We start from the raw sequence: 20,727 nt of genomic DNA, 5'->3' as shown, positions 1-20,727 counted from the left end.
GGCCAGCATGACTAAACCACTTCTGCCACAATGGAACACCATGACGGAAGCCAGAGGGCATGGAAACACCATTTACCTTCCCACTGCAAAGGTACCTATTTATCTACTTGCACTGGTGTGCTTGTACCTGTACCAATGATCCATCCCATCAAATATCTCATGTCTGAAGATGGGCAAAAACCCTTCACAGCTAAGTTTAAAAACATTATAAACTGAGGACAAGATGACCACAAAACAGTTGCCTTATTAAATTTTGTATGAGGCACTGGGTTTCTAGATTTTTCTGGTAGCCTTGCACAGTCAGGCTTCTTAAGAACCATTGACACCTAATGTGCAAAATTACAGTCCTTGTTGTTTCCTCACACAGCAAGCCTGCCCAAGTGTTTTGCACTTGGCACCATTGCTTATCCACTCACGGTACGCTTTCTCAGTGTTCGTTTGGCTTCCTTTGGACCATGGTTGCAAAGCTTTATATTTTTATACGGGCTCATCATCAGCTGAGCATCACTGTGCCCATGCCACTGACATGTGCTGTCCTTAAAAGCAAAACAAATAAGGTGCGGGAGAGATGGCTGTCAAAACGATTGCATCATGGGCTAATAAAGAAAAGCAGAAGAGATAGGATAGATTATGCTCCTCCACTAGGTACTTTAGTAGGGATGGTTTGACTTTTGGCCCGGGCACATATGCCAATGGCAAGACGAACTCAAGGGACCAACAAAAAAGAATGTGTGTTCACAGCTGTACAGTGCTCCAATACAGATTACATGTTTTCAGGGTTGCGGCCACAACAGAATGCTAATTAACATACTGGAGTGATGAGAACGGCTGTAAGGGCCTTATTGTTCCATTATTTCATGCAGCCCAGCTGCCTTTGTTTATATCACTTATCCTCTCGTGCCACAGGTTTTCACTCCAAAAATACTATCCCAATACAATGTTAATATTTAAAAAACAAAGAGGTGGCAGATTGTCATTTCTGTGTCAGTCTCAAACTGCGGAACTGTTAAGCTGTTCAGGGTTCGGTATTTAGAAATAATTTAACAGCCATATTCCGACACTGCCTGCATTCTAACATAATGGCTGACTGTGTGAACCAAGCAAATGCATAACTATCCTGACATCACTTATGAGATTTAGATTGGTCAGTTAATGGAAGTCTTTACCAAAATCAATACCATAACAGCTTCTTGAAATGAACGTGACTTTTTTTTTTTAACACAGAGCACTGTGAACAATAAGTACAGAAATATACTACCTTTATATACAACACAAAGGAATTTGAATCTGAAATTAAAAAGCAATTGCAAAGCTTTGGGGAGCCTTCATTTTTTCCCCTTCCATTTGCAAAGTTATGTTAATTATTAAAAATAAATACATACAAAAGTAACAATGCAGAATATTAACATGCCCTAACGTTATTCCCCACCAAAATGAGAAATCAGAATTAAGCTTCCTCTTCTAGTTAAGTACTAATATTGATGACCAGTGCAGTGACGGATAAAATAATGCAGCAAACTTTCAAGCATGCTATCCTACTGGATTTCATATAACTTAATTATTTTGCTGCCTTGTTTTTTGTGGGGAGAGAGAGAGAGTAACAACTAGTAAAAACTAATAAGGAGCAGCATTAAATTTCACAGGAAACATTTTAGTAGCCATTTAAGCTGGTTAACTCACTGAAGTCGGATCTCAGATTCGAAAATAAAAAGCATTAGGTTTCAAGGCTGCTAAGGCCTCCATACGTAGGGTTGCCATACGTCTGGGGAAACCTGGACATATCCTCCTTGCCACGGGGTGGGGCAAACACGCCCATCCAGGTGGATTTTTACATTTTGAAGGAAATGTCTGGGTTTGGGGTTTTATTATTTTATTTTGGGGTTGCGGGGGGGAAGGTTGGGCATGTGCATGCTCAGGAGGACACTGTACTACAGATGCGCCACAGCAGAGTGAGACCATCGTAGTGAAGATCAGGTAGGAGCTGTGGTTCTGCCTCCGCTCAGGCTGGCAGCAGCTCAGGCTGTTCTACATGCCGTGGCCACTGCCAGCCTGAGCCAGGAAAAGAGGCATGTGGGCACAGCAGCTCAGGCTGTGCTCTTCAAGATATGAAAACCCTATGAAGCCATATTTCTATAGGTGGGTGAACTGATAAAAGGAAGGAAGCTCATTCTTCATCGTTACTTTACATTTTCTTAAGTTGAATCTTCAGTCATATGTTCCGCAGTCATCTCCAGACTGGATTACGGCCATGCACTCTACATGGGGCAACCTCTGAAGGATGTTCAGGAGCTTCGGTTGGTTTAAAATGCAGTGGCCAGACTTTGGTCTAGCAATCACAGGTCAGAGCATGTAAACCTGATTTTATGCCAGCTCCATTGGATTCTTCTTAGTTTCCAGACTCAATTCAAAGGGGTGGATCTTAAATGGCTCAGGGCCAGTTTACCTTAAGGAGCACATGCCCCCATATTGCCTGCTGGGAAATAAGTTCAGCATCAGAGGTCTTCCTCTCAGTGCCTTTTGGGTCTTTTCTGTGGTGGTGCTGTGAGTATGGAATCGAATCAAAACCTTCCTTTGTGTCTCTTTCACCAAAAAACTGCTCAATTCAATGGGCTTTTATGGTATGACACCTAGTTTTGTTGCTGTCAGGTATGATGAGCAATATAATCTTGCCTTGCTTCTATTAGGTTGCATCTATTTTATATATATTTATTATAATACATATAATAATTATTAATTGTTAATTAATTAATAATAATTATTGATGATGTTAGAGATGATAGATAGAGAGATAGATAGATGATAGATTTTACACAGTTTTATGGTTATGCTGTGTGCTACTCTGAACAAAACAGATTGAAGGATGAGCCCAACAAAGGAAGCTCCCTTATACTGAGTCAAACTGTCCATCCATCTAGCTCAGTACTGTTCACACTGACTAGCAGCAACTCTCCAGGATCTCAGGCAGGGATCACATTCCAAGTCCTACCTGGATATGTTGGGGATTGACCCTGGGACCCTCTACATGCAAAGCAGATCCTCTGCTTTTGGATATGGACCTGAACAGGCCTGTCTCAAATGAAGTCTTAGCTGAAGACCTAGAAGAAAATGGAAGACTGCCTTTGGCTGCCTAGTTCAACTCTCTCCACCATGCACAAAACGCTCTTAGATTGCAATCCTATATCAATTTACCTGGGAGTAAATCTGATTGCATTCAATGGGTCTTGTGTGGGTGTGCATGGAACTGCACTCTTTGTATATTAAAGTACAGCAGCCAAGTTACATAATACCACTTGGATACAACAGAAAAGTTCAAAACTGTCTATATTCACCTTACGGAAGCACTGCTTCATTAGATTCTTGTCAATGCTCCGCAATCTCATTATTTGCACCTGCCACCCAAGTCTGGAGCTGTTTCTCATAAAAAGAATCCAATGTCACTGATGGTCATGAGTTGTGGCCGGTCATGCCAACAGAAGTCCAGCAGCCCTGCACTGGGACCTGAGAAGTGCTTGACCATCTTCCTGTTCTTGTGATCAAAGGCAGGATTGAACATGCCAAGTTCAACACAAAAATCAATTCTCACCCAAATTTGGCTCTGAATGTTCTATAGTACATTGTGCTCCTAGGTGGGGTTACACTATGCAAATAGTACAATCCTGCTACTTCCACATGTAAGTGATATGGCCCACTAAGATCAGGAGAGGAGCAAACAAAATTGGCCAAGATCCAGTAATTATAGTGAGATGAAGTCTGGATCATAATTTAACTAATCATTTAAGTTAGGGTTGTTGAATTAGGTTGGGATAAGCATTCATCTCTGCTCTCTCCTGCACAATTCACTGATCAGTGACATGCACTAATGGTGGAGACATTAAAGCCATCCAAGTAGCATGAATACCTACAGTTGCTTTAAAGGGGGGGGGGGGGAGATGATGTTTAACTAGTAATCCCAGATATGTGTGAAAAGGACTTGGAAGTATGTATCATATGAAAAACTGTAATGAGCTGATTTTAATGCTTCAACAACCCATACAGTATTGGACCATGAACATGCCACAGGTGTGCAACAGTGCAATATCCATCATTTTTCTAGCAATGGCCATTCTTCCTACTGTGGACACAATATAAATTGGTCTAATTACATCCAGGAGCTAGCTAAATTGCCCAGCTGCTTTCTGTTTTAGGCCCCCAACTAGTTTATATACCAATAATAATAAAACAACTTTGTTTTATAGCAACTCAATTTATTACAGAGATTTCCTTCTTTTAATTTTAAAAAAATGGCTTTAGGCATTTTCCACTGACGAAACTCCAGCTTTAGTTCCTGACAGTATCTGTCAATTGATCAATCAACTGATAAACAGAAATATTTATTATTTATTATTGAATTGATAGTCCACACCTTTCCTCCCCAGTAACAGCTTTTGCAGGAGGGCAAAGGCATTGGCATCCTTGTGGTGGCATCATGGTTGCTGAGGCAGGAATGGGATGGGGCAAGCAGTGGGAAGGTCAGAGGAGCTCAAAGATGGTGGCAGAGGCCCAGAGGTACATGTGCAGAGCCACTGCAATCCAGAGTCCCCCCCACCTCATTGTGGGCTCCTCATCCTATCCCAGCATGCATAGCATTGCTGCCACCTGTAGGATGCTACTACCTCCACCTACCATCCACCCAAACAGCCACTGTTGTGTATACACACATGCACATAATAAGGGATAACTATAGAGAAGTGGTTCCCAAACTATTTTCAGCAACTGCCCCCACAGTTCCATAAATTTATCCCCAGTGCCCCCTCATCTCCCCTATAAAAAGCATTGTTCAGAATAATAGTTTACATGACCCAACTAAGGAAGATAATAACGCAGTAAAATTAAAAATACAGTGGTACCTCTAGTTACAGATTTCATTCATTTCGGGGTGCCGTGCGCACCCTGAAAATCCGTAACTAGAGGCTCTGCTTCTGCACATGAGCATGGCGCAATAGAGCGCTTCTGAGCACGCGCAAGTGGCAAAACCCAGAGTATACACTTCCAGGTTTGCCACAACCGTAACCTGAAGATTCCGTAACCTGGAGGTTACTCAACATGAGGTACCGCTGTAGTTAAGAATTAATTGCACATTTATTCAAAATCTAATTAAAACTATTTAATTAATTCAACAAAACTGAGGAACTGGATCCAGTAATACCAACTTTTCAAAATCTGATAGTCATTTACACCTCCAGTGCACCCTGCCACCCCCACGGCTTGTTAATGCCCCCACCCAGGTAATACCATTATCCACTTGGGGAACTACTGCTATAGAGGTAAACAAGTGAGGCCTACAACAAAATATTCTACTGTGAAGGGCTCCCAATTCTGAATTTAAACAACTCCATTCCATTCCCCCCAAACAGCTGGTCAGCATTCCCTGCCTACTGAACATGCTCAGACCTCACTTGGCTGAGTCACTGAAATTAATGAAGCAACATCAACTTCATTGGGTCTACTCGGAGTAGAACTTAGTTGACTATAGCCCTTTGGTTTCCCCACCCTCTGATTTTTAGAGTCCTCCTCCCCCAAAGAGTTTGCACTTCTGAAAACCTTCAGGTTCCCTAAGCCTGCTCACCTCCCTGCCCCTTCTTCTACATGGGTGCTGCTGCTTTGGCTACATTTATCTATTAAAGCACTTATATACCACTTAATAGTTCGCAAATCTACATAAGCAGAATCACTCTCCCCTTGAAGACTGTAATTAGTACAGAAATCAACAACAGATAAATGCATTCTTAAACTAGGTTCTGTTGAGGATGACTAATCTGATTTGCTTGTTTTCTGTGATCTGCCACGCATGTTTTACCATCACCCTGGAAGAGCCTTGACAACTTAGGTATTAATGGTAGCTGTGCTCTGCCTCTACAGTTCAAGGCAGCAATGCTTCTGAATACCTACTCGCAGGTTTCCCATAATGGGCATCTGGTTTGCCACTGTGAGAACAGGATGCTGAACTGTGTAGATGGGCCATTGGCCTGATCCAGCCGGTCCTTCTTGTGTTCTTAAAACTCAATTGTTCCTTTTGTCCTCAAGGGCTGTAATCTAAGACCGCTATGCGTGCACATGGAGCACTGCATTGCTCATAGCAGCAGGGGTCTTTGATGTGTCCCCTGAAGAAGCTTGCGCTGCTGAAGAGGCAAGCTGCTTTGCAGTTGCAAGTTTAAAGTTTCAGCATGTGGTAGAAACTTCAATTAATTCTCCGACTCTTCAGCGTTTTATTCTATTAATGTTCATTGTGGCCTAGTGTCTCCGGACCGTAATTTCAGAATCCCTGCCTTAGCTCATCTCTCTGAAAATGACTAGAGATAGTCTCTCTCATGTTTAATCATTTAGATCAAAGCATTATTTGCTCCAGAGATGCACACTGGATTTATCAAACAGCTTTCTGAGAAAATGTAGGATGCTAACAGCCTTACCTATTTCACTAACAGAAAGCAATGCTTAGTTGTTTCCAAGCTATTCTTGCCGTCTACTTCAAGAATTGGCAACATTCAGTGTTGAAAATCGAAGAATTCTGTAGCACAGTACAGAGGAACTAGGAAACTGGAGATTCTCACATCATTGCAGGTTTATAAGAGAAGTCACCTCCCTTTTATATGCCCTTTTCAAAGAACAGGTGTCTTTTTTGAGTCAGGAGTTGGCAAAGCCTCAAGTTTACTTCCTGGTTGATAGTAAATCTATTATTCTTTCCTGTTCAAAAAAATGTGATAAATTTTATGGCACTAATACGCATCTCCAAGAACCTTTGTAATATACTCCCGATACTGATCAGAAGGACACAGGTGGTTATAATGAATACATAGACTCTGTGCACAGAGGGACTTCCATGCTATGTGGGAACAGAAGTGTTTCACGTGTGAAATGGGGAGCCTTCATTACATCTATTGAGCATTCCTTGATACAGAAGAGAACAAAAGTCCTGTGTTTGTATCAAAGGCTCCTAGACCTTTGCTCTGTTACTATAAATATACAGCATCATTTTTTATAGAAATAGAGTGGAGACTATTAAAACTGTATGTAAGAATGATTTTGCTTGCTACTCAGATTCACTTAACAAATATATGGATAATCTGATGTGCAGATGAAGGGGTTCTTACTCCATCAACAAAAAAGCCACACCAGAGGGGCGGGCACGGGCCCTCCACACCATGGGGCCTACTAGGCCCTCTCCTGACTAGGAGATAAACCTCCTCTGCCTGCTCATTAAAGTTCCAGTCTTGAAACTATGCACCACACTGCCAAGATCAAAGATAAAACCTGCCTGATTTTAAAGAGCAAAAGGCGGCATTTATACCCACACTCCCCCTTGTTTTGTTTTGCTTTTTTTAATTTGCACAGAATGATCTGTGCAAAGTGAAAGGCACGGTGTTTTCAGCCACCCTCACCACAATGCTGGAGTGGAGAGGGCTGGAAATACTGACTGTGTATTTGTTTGTCCACATATGCCTTTGTGTATGAGAATGGATGTACAAGTGTGTAACTGCAGGTATATGTGTTTGAGGGAGAGAAAGAGAGGAGGGGGGAGAGTGCTGAGTATCTGCATGTCTGGTGAGTATCTGCATGTCTGGTGAGTGTGTGTTCTGCATTATTTATTATTATTATTATTATTATTATTATTATTATTATTATTATGCATTTATTTATTTATCCCCCACTCTTCAACACATCTGGGTCCCAAAGCGGATTGCAAAACCAAACCTATAATTTACAAAATTTAAAGCATCAGAGCACCGTTCGAACTTTTACTGAGGCACTTGAAACTTGGCAAGGATGCTGCCTGCCTGATTCCTTATTGGGAGGAGTGGGAAGTTCTATAGCAGGTACCGCCAAACTCGGCCCTCCAGATGTTTTGAGACTACAACTCCCATCATCCCTGACCACTGGTCCTGTTAGCTAGGGATGATGGGAGTTGTAGTCCCAAAACATCTGGAGGGCCGAGTTTGCCTATGCCTGTTCTATAGAGTTGTATGTGGGTGTTTGTGGGTGGCGGAGGGTGTTGAATTTGCATCTGTGTGTATTTGCACACAGGCATGCACTGGTCATCAGTGCCAGATTATAATTATTATTATTATTATTATTATTATTATTATTATTATTTATTATTATTTGTACCCCGCCCATCTGGCTGGGTTTCCCCAGCCACTCTGGGCAGCTTCCATAGAATTAACGTATAACTTATAACGTATAAACTAAACAAGCTTATAACGTATAAACTAAACAAGCTATAGCCTTAGGGCCTCACTCTCTTGGGGGACCCCAGAAAATGCAAGGGGAAAAACTGGATGTACATTTTCAAAATATAAGATAAAAACAAATAAAATAAAACCTACATACAGCAACAGTGTTTTGTGTTGTGTAGGCTCCTATGATGTAAGTAATGGGTCCCGCCTGCTAGCCTGCTCCCTAAAATAAAACTGGCTTGCTCATTTCTATATATAGGGTGCCTACATTCTGCATGGACTGGTTGTATGGCAACATGTGCAAATGGCTTTAGATACCTGTTAGGTCCATAAATTGCCATATAGCATATATTCAACACAAAAAACAGTGACAATTTGTTGTTGACAAAGGACAGCTGGACATCTAAAGGGCCCCATTACCTTCAGTAGCTTAGGGCCACATCAAACCTAAATCCAGCCCTGCTGGTCATACCACTGGCATGTGACCTTCAGAGGATTAGGCATCACTACAGGGAAATACACAATTTGGAAAACTAGAAGTTTCAGATCCTTTTGCTTTAAACTGATGGAACCGGATTGCAAAAATGCACAGTAATAAACTGATTAAGCCTCTAATCAATGGATATTTGTGTAAGTGCCAGACATAAGGCATAAGTGACTCCATGTGTTAATCGCAAGGCAAGCATTTGTTTCAGCTCGCCTGCATGCAACAAGAAAAAGAGAATTTGGTCTCACTTCAGGGTGAGATATACTAAATGGACTTAAGTAGACACTTAATAAAGAGGAATGATGAGTTAAAGGTATTTGCCTTCTAATGTAACTCCACCACCACCACCCCCTTCTTCCTGGCCAGACTCCTGATAACAACCACTGGAGACTGACTTGGATACTATCAGATACGTCTTTATTTCTTTAAATAAAGCACCGATCTCATCCCAAAGGTTTGGGACTGGAAGCCGTTTGAAATGCAATATACCCAGTTATAAAGTTCTATTACGCTTCAATTAAAAGAGCTAAAAATGTAATGGTATTGCCATGACCCCAAGCCTCTATTAGTTTCATCAAAGCACCAACAGCTAGCTTAAAATGCATAAAGCCTCAAAATATTAACAAGAAGGTAGGCAGCCTTAGACTTTAGAAAGCTATATTTCAGTGAGAAAGATGGTAGGATTCAAGTCACACCCTTTTACTTAAATGCTGTTCCCACTGTTTATACAGTTACATATATTCTTACAGACATTTGTAACATGGAAGTTCTACATTACTGTGCACCTCAAGCATTTTTCCAAAAAACAAACAAACCCAGAAGTTATTACATTATGGAATTTAGATGAAGCCTTTGCTTCAAGAAGTGCTGAGACTCACCAGGCTCTTCTCTTGCAGGCAATCTGCCTCTGCATCTTCAAAAACCGTAAGTTAACAAACAGGCAAGCACGCAGGAAAAAAATAACAATAATTATCGCAATAACTACTTAGCACTTGTATAGTGCTTTGTGCAATGGAAGTGCTGAGCAGACATTAAATAATTAGCCCTCACAACACCCAGGTGAGTTAGAGACATATAATTACCCACACACTGCAGCTGGGGGGAAAGACACTGGGAGATCAGCATAAGAGAGGTAAAAAGGTGCTATTCACCTAGTGCACTTCAGAAAGCAGGACACTGCCTGAAACCTGATGTTACATATGCTTACACAAATGACTGGTAAGAAATTGTGTTTATTCATAAGGACATCTGATGAAAATCAAAACATATGCTGGGCCCCGACTCCCCTCACCCTCCCACCTGGCATTTTGAATACTATCACACCTGGATGGGCTTTATTTGAAAATCTGTTCACAGTTCCAGAGAATCAATAGGAGAGTTTCTCTGAGCATATACCAAATGCGTTACCCTCACCACTTTCCAGTCAAGAAAAAACCAAAAAGTTTAGGAGAAAGCTGCCCTATAAAATAGGTGTGAGGAAACTACGGTCAACAGCAACATCCCGAGGAACAAAAGGTTATGGTTGGAGTCTTTCTTGGCCTAGTTGGAAGTGTTGAGATTTCCTCTTTACAGATGTTACTGTTAGGATGTATGATCAACGCTTCCTAGACCACAACTAATGCATACGTGGGCTCTTAGAATCGTGACTTCACATAAAAACATGTATTGATCCACTAAGTCATGAGTGCATAGGGTTTTGCATTAATGACTATGGCAGTGAAAAGATATGAGCACACACCAAGGGAACAAATATCTTTTCAGTGCCTTAGGTGAACATATGCCCCACACTTCAGCTTTGCTGGAGTGCAAGCTTCCCATTTCTCTCCCTCTCGGAATGACTTCTCTCTCCCATAGAAGTGTGGTGAGAATGTGTCTTTTAAAGAGAAAAACAGATTGCATTTTACTTAAACCCAAGAGTTGTCAACCAGTTTGAAATTCACCTATCCTCTAACCTTACTCTGCCTCCTGTACCCCCTTGCCTGGAAAACAGCACCGACTAAGGTGATTATTGGTGGCATGATCATGATATTCCACAGTGACCAGGGCTACAGTGCTACAATATATAATGCCAGACCAGGTTTCTTGCTCAGAGTCTGATGCTGAAGATCAGGGGACCACTGAACCTTAGACTGACAGCAGGGGTTCATTAAGTCAAATGCTACAACACCAAGGCCTGGAGTTCACATGTACTTTTCTTGCACAATGGTGCAGGGAGGCACCAGGCAGGAGAAATGCCCATCTTCAAGCCAGAGAGCTGGCCCTTTAACAGACCAGTTCTCCACAAGGAGACAGGTCCTAGGAAAGGCGGACTGGAGTCAGAGGCTCAAAGGGGCTGTTTGCTCCCAACCCTTGTTGAAGCATGTTGGTCACTGTGAGCTCTCCATGGTGCTGCCTTAGGAAATAGACTTACACCAAGTAAGATCAATGGTCTACCTAACTCAGAACTATTTGCGCTGACTGGTAGTGGCTCTCCTGGAGTTTTAGGCAAGGTACTCTCCTAGCCCTATATGGAAATGCAGGTGACTGAACATAACACCTTTTGCCCTTTGCTTTGATGCCTTTCTCTTTTGGCTGCTCTGTGAAACCAAAAGAGGGCCATCATGCCTAGCTGAGCAGGTCCACCCATTGCTGTACACAAGGGTCTGTAAAGTTAGGCAACGGGATTTTAGTCTTTATCTCACTCACTTCTCTGTACAGCAGCTCTGGGTATTGACTCCAAGGAAGGGGAAATGAGCAGCTGTGTCACTTGTAGAGATCTCATTACATGTGTCCCATAATCCTTCAGGGGTTTCTCCCACACAATTTGAGAACCTATTAGAAGTGTGGAGGGCCTCTGGTCCACCAGATATCACTGAATTACAACTACCATCAGTCCAAGCAAGTACAGCAAATGGCCAGGGATGATGGGAGGTGCAGTTCAGCAATGTCTGGATGGCTAACTGTTCCCCACATCTGAACTAGAAGGACTGAGTTAAATTGCTCACACAAAAATTATATACTGTATATTTGCAGGTAGCAAAATACTGGAGGCATTTCTTGGAGGGGGGACAGTGAAATTCTCAGATTTTTTTTTTCCTCTCAGAAAAATTCTGATCGGAGAAATTGAGCAAAATGGTATATGGCTTCCATCATCTAACAGGGCGATAAAGGAGGATAGGAAAGAGTAGCAATCAAGTCCATTGCTTCTTTCAATTATATTAAAATTAATAATATTAAGACTAGATCTGCATATGCACCAAAAATCAGTGGATTGTGAACATGAGAGACCATTTCATTGAATATTCTCCAGAGGAGGACTGAAATTTTCCAGTAGTTCAGGAAGAGCTTTTAAAAATAAAGCTCAACTCAGCCCTAGAACCTAGACATTAAGAGACAGGTTGCCTGAAAAACTGTCCTCTATTATTGGACTAGGCTGCGTGGGTGTTTCGTTGCAGAGTGTTGACTGCTACTAGGCTGTGGTACTCCAAGTGGAGTGGATGTGATTGCCACATATTCATTACACATAATTAGTGCTAACAAAAGTCCATTGATTTCAGGGCATCTGCTTAATGGGTGGGGTACTTCTAGCCAAATGTGGCCCTCAAGTCCTCTCTATCTGGCCCTCTGAACTCCAGCCATGATACACAGCCTCTCTTTAGGCCCACACCTCCCATGGGCTTTTATTCACCCCCCACATGCTTTTGTCTGGCTGGAACATGCCCTTAAAACTCTGATAAAGCCTCTTGCTTGCTTGCTTGGGTGTGAGTGCATGTGTAGGAACTAGCGTATAAATGTAAAATTCATATGAATTGCCCCACCCACTCTGTGGCCCCAGAAGATTGCCCCAAGTGGATCTTGGGGTGAAAACGGTTCCTCACCCCTGGTCTGCTCTATGACTCAGTTTAGTATCACCCTTAGATCTATAATTGAATCCTACCTTAGGGGCCAAGCTACACAAGGTGTGGAATTGCATAATGTACAGGTTCACCATTTGCAAGCAAAAATGAGGTATGTGAACGGCTGCAATTTAGAATGGAAACAAGTGGGTGGGGAGCAGGGGCTTAACCCTTTCCCCTTGGGCAATATACCACCCCAAATGTCCCTGCAGATGCTTTTCTCTTGTGTGTGTGGGGGGGGGGGGAGAGATCCATATCCCACAACTTCCCATACCCTACTTTTTAAACCCAGCTGTAGGGTGTTTGGATGGAAAATCAGCTTGATGGCAAAAGGTTTAACAGACACTGCTCCCACCAACTCCACTCCCCACCCCAAACCTGGGGTCTTCTATTCATGCAGTTGCTTCTTCTGGTTTTAAAATAAAATTTAAAAAGTTGGGACAAAGTTACATGTTACTATATGCTACATACAGCTTGGTCCTTGGTTAGTGGAGACGGGGGGTGGGGGGAGGAAAGCCAAACAATAAAAAAACCTCTGCTCTTTTTAAAAAAGCATCTTTGCATAGAATAACTTGTCAGACTCACACACTTTAATATACACTAGTTCCTTTAGGTGGACTGCCTTGAATAGAGAGAAGGGTTAAATTTATGTTCCATTACAAACCCCCCCCCCGTTCCCCCTCTTTTTTTCCTCCTCCCTCCTTCCTTTTGGTTTCATCTTCTCAGTAAAACACATAACTTAAAATGAAATCAAATATTAAAAATGACAGACTATATAAGTGCTGTGAGTAACTTCAGGTCACGGAGGGAGGGAAATGCAGGCAAGTTGTCAGGCACTATCTGTCAGAGTGAATTAGAAACAATCAACAGAGACTGAAAGGGAAGGTGATTGTTATTAAGCAGTGGGGCTGTGAGCAAGCTACCCAGATGTGGTCATGCATATAAAGAACAGGAAGCAGCAGTTTAATTCAGGAAGCACCGGCAAATAGGGCAGCACAAAGGATAAAAGTCTTTTGTCGCTAATAAGCTGGAAGTTACTTTGATAACAGCAGGGTTAGAGCCTAGAATAAAACACATTTCTTCTCCCTACCATACACCATTAATATCACAGAAATGTGGTAGAAAGGAATGTGTGGCACAAGTAAAGATTAGTTGCCGGGCCTTTGCATCAACAGCAACACAATGTCACACGGCTCATATTATTAATTAGGAAACCACGACTGGCTACGTCTAGGTGACAGGAGTCGGGGGGGTGCGTTAACTCCCTTTACCTCTGCAATATGTTCAGATCTGGAACTCTGTACAACGCCAAATAATAAGCGCATCATTGTTCCAAGAGAGGCACACACCGCTAAATGGTTTTGTGCTTTTTCCTCCACCCTTTTCTTCGCCCATGGGAAAGGTGAATAATTGGAAACAGTCTAAATATAATGAAGACCATTTATGTGGTGGCTAAAAATAATTCCGCATGCAGACGGGGCTTGATTTCAGAAGGGGGCAAGAAAGGAAATAAGGATTTTATATGCGGGCATTCGGCAATTATCCTTCCAGGCTAGAGGTGGACAATGGCTTTGTAAACAATGCAGAGATCAAAAAATAAATAGATAAATAAATAAATGATTATTTGATGCCAAAATTCCCCCGCAATGCATGGACAGAGTTTAACTTGGTCTACAGGCATGGCACACAATTTGAGCGGAAACCAAAAGTGTGTGTGGAGGGGGAGACTTTTATCTGCCAGGGATTTGTGGTGAAAAGGGCTGGATTAGAAATATTCTAAGTGAGGAAGTGAGTAGGGGCCCAGACTTACTGGCGACCCCAGTACAGCATGGTTTTCCTGCCAGAACTTCTATGTAGAAAATGTGCAAATCATGCTCCACATGATGCCTTTTAATTTTCACACAGCAATACCCTGGCTGTTGATTTATCATATAGCAATGAAGATGTGGCTATGTGAAGAAATTTAAAATTCTTGTAGCTCTTCAAGCATGATAAACAGAATGACCAAGTTCTTCACAGGTCACAAGAGAACCCTGGCTGCACCTCAGTGTATGTTTTGACAACTAATGCATGCTTTTTCAAAAATACTGGCGGAACACGGATAAAGCAGCCCAGTCGTGGAAGATTTGTGGGGTACGGGAATATGATGTAGCATTATAATTTAATCGGCTGCCTTTTTTATACAGACATAGAGACAATCTAAATCAATTTCACATCCTGTGTTATGCGTCAGATCCAACAGATGTGCATATGTACATCTGGAACATGTGATTTCAGGGATCATTGACTATGGATTCAGCCATGGGAACCCTTGTGCTGTGACAAGCTAGGGTAAATTTTGGGACATCTGAATATCCTTTAATCCTCTATTCCCCCAGGGCATAACCCCAAATAATGGCATAATTCTAAATCACATTTTCATGTGACAAAGATCATACAATTAATAACAGCGATTACGTAAATGGCAGCTGGGGGAGGGATCCAGATAAGGGTCACAGTAGGCAGAGCTTATTTAACCCTTTGCCTCTGGTATCCTCATCTCGATAGGGGATCTGAGGCTGCTATTTGAACTAAGAAGAAAGCTTCTGCTGATACCAATGGGTCCTTTCAACCTGGTGAACACAGCAGCTGCAGGAGTGGGTGAGGGGTGGGATCACAATAAAGAGCTAAATTACATGCACACACTGATATTCTAATCCGCTATTTATTTATTTTTAATTGTGAGATTATCATCATGTCTATTTTAGCCCTCAGTCCTTGAAACTATGAAACAATAATACAGAAAATAGCATCACTGTGCATGTGAAAAGTGCCCCTCCCTTACCACAGGCTACCCACAACCTCCCTTGATGCATTTGGGAGAAACAGTAAGAGCTTCCAGCCAAGAAAGTGCAACTTCCAGATAAGCCAACATCTCTTAATTCAAATGTTCAGCTACAATATCATTACTTTCACTTATGGCATGAAACAAAAAACAAAACCAAAAACACGTTTCCCACAGGCAAGAGGATAGGATTCCAACAGCCAGCTCATCTAGCCTTGCACAGCCTTTCATGGGCCCAGTGGCTAAGGATATTTACTGCTTGAGTGAAACCCGCGTGTTTAGCCTGTGGAACTGAAGCCACAGTACACAACAGCCTTAAACAGGCAAAAGATGCAACCTTCTGCATTAACACAGAATGAGGCACTAGAAAGGGGATTATCTTATTCTTTTTCTCTCTCTCCAGCCAGTCTGTACGTTCCTTCTAACCTCTCAGGCTGTGCAAGTGGCCTTTGTGTAAAATTTATAGTGCTTCTTGCCATCCTATTTATGAAGAATACAAATGAGGCTCCCCTGGACATGCTGTTATTTGACAAACACAAATCCATAAATGATGGCACACATCAATAGGCGAAGCAGCAAGGTGATTATGTGCGTGTGTTTTCAAGAAAGGAGAGACTGAATGCACCTGCACTTTATTCTTATTTAAAATGAAGAGGGAGAGCTCCACCTCCGCTGTATTTCAAATTAACTATATAAATATTTTTAATATACTTGGAAAATGTATGTGCTCAATGACTCATGCCAAGTTTGTGTGCTGTGGACCACTTTCTTAACAGCAGCAACATTTATATGGTCATAACTGAAGTTTTTTTAATTTAACACCCCATTAAGAGGAATGAGAGGAAAGGACATTTGCACCTTTGTCGGTGATGTTGCTTCAAGTCCATCTCGGTCTGGATGCAGATGCAACAAGACAGCCTCCCATTGATTTACAAGGCTGCCTCTCAGAAGATGCGAGGCCTGCATCCCTCCCCTCCCCCGCTCCCAGACATTCTAGAAAATGCAGGTGCACACATGCTGGCGTATTCCGTTAATGGCACATCACTCACTACCACACCGTAAATACTGGATGGAAACAATGGCTATTTTAATAGCATTTTCATTAGCTTGATGCGTTCTTGCAGAGTGAAATCTAGGCTACCGTTATGTTCCAACAACAGTTTGAAAACCAGCAGAATCATATTTAGTTACCTGCTGGGGCATCTTGGCATTGTGAAGCAAGGAGAACCAGAAGGGAGGGCAGAAAGGGGGAAATGAGGGGTGGGGGAAGCAAAATAGTATATAGCAAGATTTCTATCCAAAGTAGCAGGATAGAACCAAGTCCTATCTGAAGAATCAGGAGGCAGGTAAACCTCAGGTGGCTAACAAGCATGGCAGACACATCCAAGACTTGTCAGGGCAGAACTGGAGGCTGTTTTAGGCAAGGCAAGCCCAGAAACCTAAAATATGCTGAGGTCATGACTATGTGGAAGGGGGATTTGCAGGGGAGACTCAGGAAGCAGTAGGGGGGAGCTTAACCTGGCCCTTACCTGCTGATACCTCCCTGCAAATGCCCTCTGAAATATGCACCTCCCCCCACAAAAAATAAAATAAATAACAGGCTTATTTCTGAAATTGGCTGTTTGTTTGCACATTTACTATATCTGCATGTGTGTGTGCCCTGGATGGAAGTTCAGTAGGTGATTAGATAAGGATTTGTGAGTAAATGTTCTAGTAACTCACAGTAAACCATTCTCTGTTCTGGCTTGCTGGGGTTCTCCGGTGTTCCAGATAAGACAACAATGGATGTCTCAATATCTTCTGCATGAGGAACTGATTTTTCTAAGAGAAGGGGATTGTTTATCAAGGACTGATAAAGCCATTCTTTACTAACTTATCTGGTGAGGAAAATATATATTTGCTGGTCATTTCAACTGTCTCAAAATTGGTCCAAAAAAAGATACAACCCCTTATATGCTGCTTCCATGAAAGACATTGGGGGAAAGGGACGGGTCAACAGCAAAGTTTGTTATCTACTGGCCTAAGAGAGCACTTGGAATAATTAAGTTCAAGTTCTGTCTATGTCGTGGACTTACTGAAAGGTGACTGTCTATTGGTTTCTGCTGCCCAGATGCTCGTGGAGAAGAGGGTTATTGATGGCTGCTACCCATGATGGCTATCCACAGTTTCAGGCAGCAATGCTTCTGAATATCAGTTGCTGGAAACCATGGAGTGGGGGGGGTATCCTTGTGCTCAGATCCCACTTGCAGGTTTCCTACAGATATCTGGATGGCCACTGTGAGAACAGGATGCTGGACTAGATGGGCCACAGGCCTCATCCAGCAATGAACTTCTGTTATTATGTTCCGATGCAAACTACCAGGAATAACATGGATCCAACTCAAAGGGCAAGGGTGGCTAACTTGTGGTCCTCCATATGTTGTTAGAGTCTAACGCCCATTCGCCCCAGCCGACATGGCTCACAGCAGTAGCTGTCAAAGCAGTCAAGGCTGGTAAAAGGTTCTTCATTAGAAGCTCAAGTGAAATCTGTGGCTTGAGGCACCTTTGATCAGTTGGGACTGGTACACCAAGTGAGACCTTATCATGATGGAGACAGCTTGGCCAAAATTACCCAAGCCCTGGTAACCCCCCATTTAAACATATCAATACATTATATGTGGACAGCTTTTAATAAAATCTTTTTTTAAAAAAAAAAGTCCAGAAATTGTCATTGGTTCAAACAAGGCGATGGACCAGGACTGGGAATTATGATCACATTATGCAGTGCTTTGTCAGCTCCACCTGTTCCCAGTCCATTACCAGGCCCAATTTAATGTGCTAGCTTTAACCCTTAATGAGCCAAAGCCAGGTTACCTGAAAGATCACCTTCTTCCTTATGTACCTTACGCACTTCATCAGAGGGTCTGATGGCTATGAACAGGAAGAGAGCCTTTTTAGTGGCATTCCCCCCTCCACTCCAGTCATGGAACAGGCTTTCCAGAGCGGTTAACCTGGGGCCATCATCCTAGGGGCCTCTGGGTGCCAGGGAAAATGTTTCTTCTCACCCAGGCCTTTTAAATCATTCCATTTTTACTCCCAGTTTTTAAAAATCTGCATTTAAAAATTGTGGCTGTGTTGTGAATTTTGTTTCCTTCTTGTTTTTATGATGCTTTTTAGTTGATGGCTTTTATGTTTTGTTTTGGATTCAACTCGTTTTTACACTTAGCTGTTGCAAAGCACAGATAACTTTATGTTTCGGGACGAAACAGAAACATTGCTAATAAATAAATACCGTACATGCAGAAATGGGTCAGGATATATTCTACCCCTTCTTAAAATGCACCTTGGTCTAGTGCATCTAAGACTGGTGACCACAAGGATTCCCAACTGGTGCTGTAAACGTTCTGTAGCAGAATGGCTAACTCTAATGTAACAGCTAAGCGTTGGAAGACTCTGAACTCCCCCATCTGTGTTTTCCTTCCCCAGAGGGGTGAGCACACTAAGCAGCAATTCCCTTGCTTGGCACATAATCTCTAAACCTTACGGGCAAAGCTAGCGATTTCCCAGTCCGAGCAGATTGGCAGTCGAGATCACTTGTTTGACATACTGTGGGGAGCCCGACACTTACCTTATTAAAGGACGGCCCTCTGAAACGCAGCACAGTTAAATAAACTGTTGCCACCATAATTGTTTAGCAAGCACACTGCTGATAATATTATGAATTGCCGCTAATGTCTGGTTAGTAAATTAATACGGGAGTATCATTTAGTGTTAATTCCAGTGAGTTTCCTGAAGTTAAGTATATGAAGAGGGATTAGTTTCCTTCTAGCCTGCAATACGCCTAAGGAGAATGGCAGAATCACACAGAGCAAGGCCTAAGCCAACTGTATCGAGTGAGATACAAGAAACATTTTGAACCTGGGATGCTAGTCCGCTGAGAACTTGCTTGCCAAACTATGGACTCTGGTGATCAGGCTGGCAGACTTCAAACTGATGGCATGCAAATAAGGGCTGCAGGATGAGGCAGTTTGACTCCAGGCCCTCTCATGCCCCTTCATGGAGACTTATCTTTGTTTTTCTTAGAAGTCCACTTTTCGAAGAACCAGGAGGACGCTGTCATCCTAATGTTTATTAATAACACCTTAATAAATTAGTAATAAACCGTAATTGATAGCAGCTTTTATCAACTCGGCTCAATTGTCATCTGAGGGTTCTCCACAGCAAAGATTTAAATGTTTCATTTTATTTTTAACTTTCCCTTTCCTCTATTTCAGTAATGTCAGGCAAAGAGGTATGGTTTTACTATGTGAACGAATCATGGTGCAGAATAATTTATGACTTAGGCTCAGGCTTTCAGAAAAAGCTATTTCAAATCTTCACTTTGATTTGGTTGTATCAAAAACTACTCAAAATAACAGCAGAGGCTCTCACAAGTAGAATGCCTTTGCTGCACCTCAAGGAGAGCTAGATGTACTGTGCTCCATACCCAGTATTCAAATTAGCTGCCAAAGGAGAGTGGGGGAGGGAGAGAGACCCCCTTCACAGGCAGCGCAAATTAACTCAGTTTGCATATGGCTGTAGTGTTTGAGTATTCTCAGAATTCAGGACATTTGACAAGTATGTAGAGAGGAAGGAGAGGGTGAGTGGTTGGACAGAGTAGCAGCATCCACAGAAGGAGGTCAGGGGGAGCCCTACACATTACCAGTAGAAGCTTACAGTCCAACAGTGACTTCTGCCCATTTAAAGACGATTCCTGCATCAATGAGGACTAGGGACCTCGTTGCCAAGTGAAAGCTGAGGGGCTCACACAGTGAGTAAGAATTGTGTATATAGCCCATGCAAGAAAGACAAAGTTGTATGGGATACATAGGTAGCAAGCACTTACAAGTTCACAGAAACTCATTCCAGAGCACCTTCTGGCTTGTAAGATACTGAAACTTTTTTTTTTTGGTTATCAATAAGTAACAGGAGCCTAAGGGTTGTGAAATATAAAACATTTATTCCACAATGAGTAGGTCCCTTGAAGCCTCTGGTTCCAAGCACTCATAGAAAGAAACCAAATTCACCGATAAACTAATACCCATGTTAGAAACTAAACTAGAATATGGGAAACTAAAGTCTGGGCACTGAATCAGAGGGCAGTATCCAACTAACCTGTCCCATCAGCACTCAGAACTTCCTCCCTCTCCTTCCTCTGCACTCCCCCTAAATACGTTCTGTGGGTTCCCCCAACTCTACGAAGGTGATTTCAGAAGGTTGTGGGGTGCACACAAGGAGGGGGAGAAGTTCCATTGTGCAAATTGGAAAACCTTGGCTGACATTGGATACCACCCAGAATCTTGGACATGCACT

At 42.4% G+C, this 20,727-nt stretch overlaps 1 protein-coding gene across 3 annotated transcripts in view; it reads right to left on the bottom strand.

Annotated features, from left to right (window-relative positions):
- The window catches only part of ZNF536 (zinc finger protein 536), a 446,558-nt gene that overhangs the window by 285,002 nt on the left and 140,829 nt on the right, over positions 1–20,727 (bottom strand). The window lies entirely within an intron of this gene.

This window comes from Podarcis pityusensis (genome assembly GCF_964106645.2).
Source record: "Podarcis pityusensis genome assembly, chromosome: 8".
In the NCBI taxonomy this organism is placed as follows: Eukaryota; Metazoa; Chordata; class Lepidosauria; order Squamata; family Lacertidae; genus Podarcis; species Podarcis pityusensis.
This window is presented reverse-complemented; position numbering and strand designations above follow the sequence as displayed.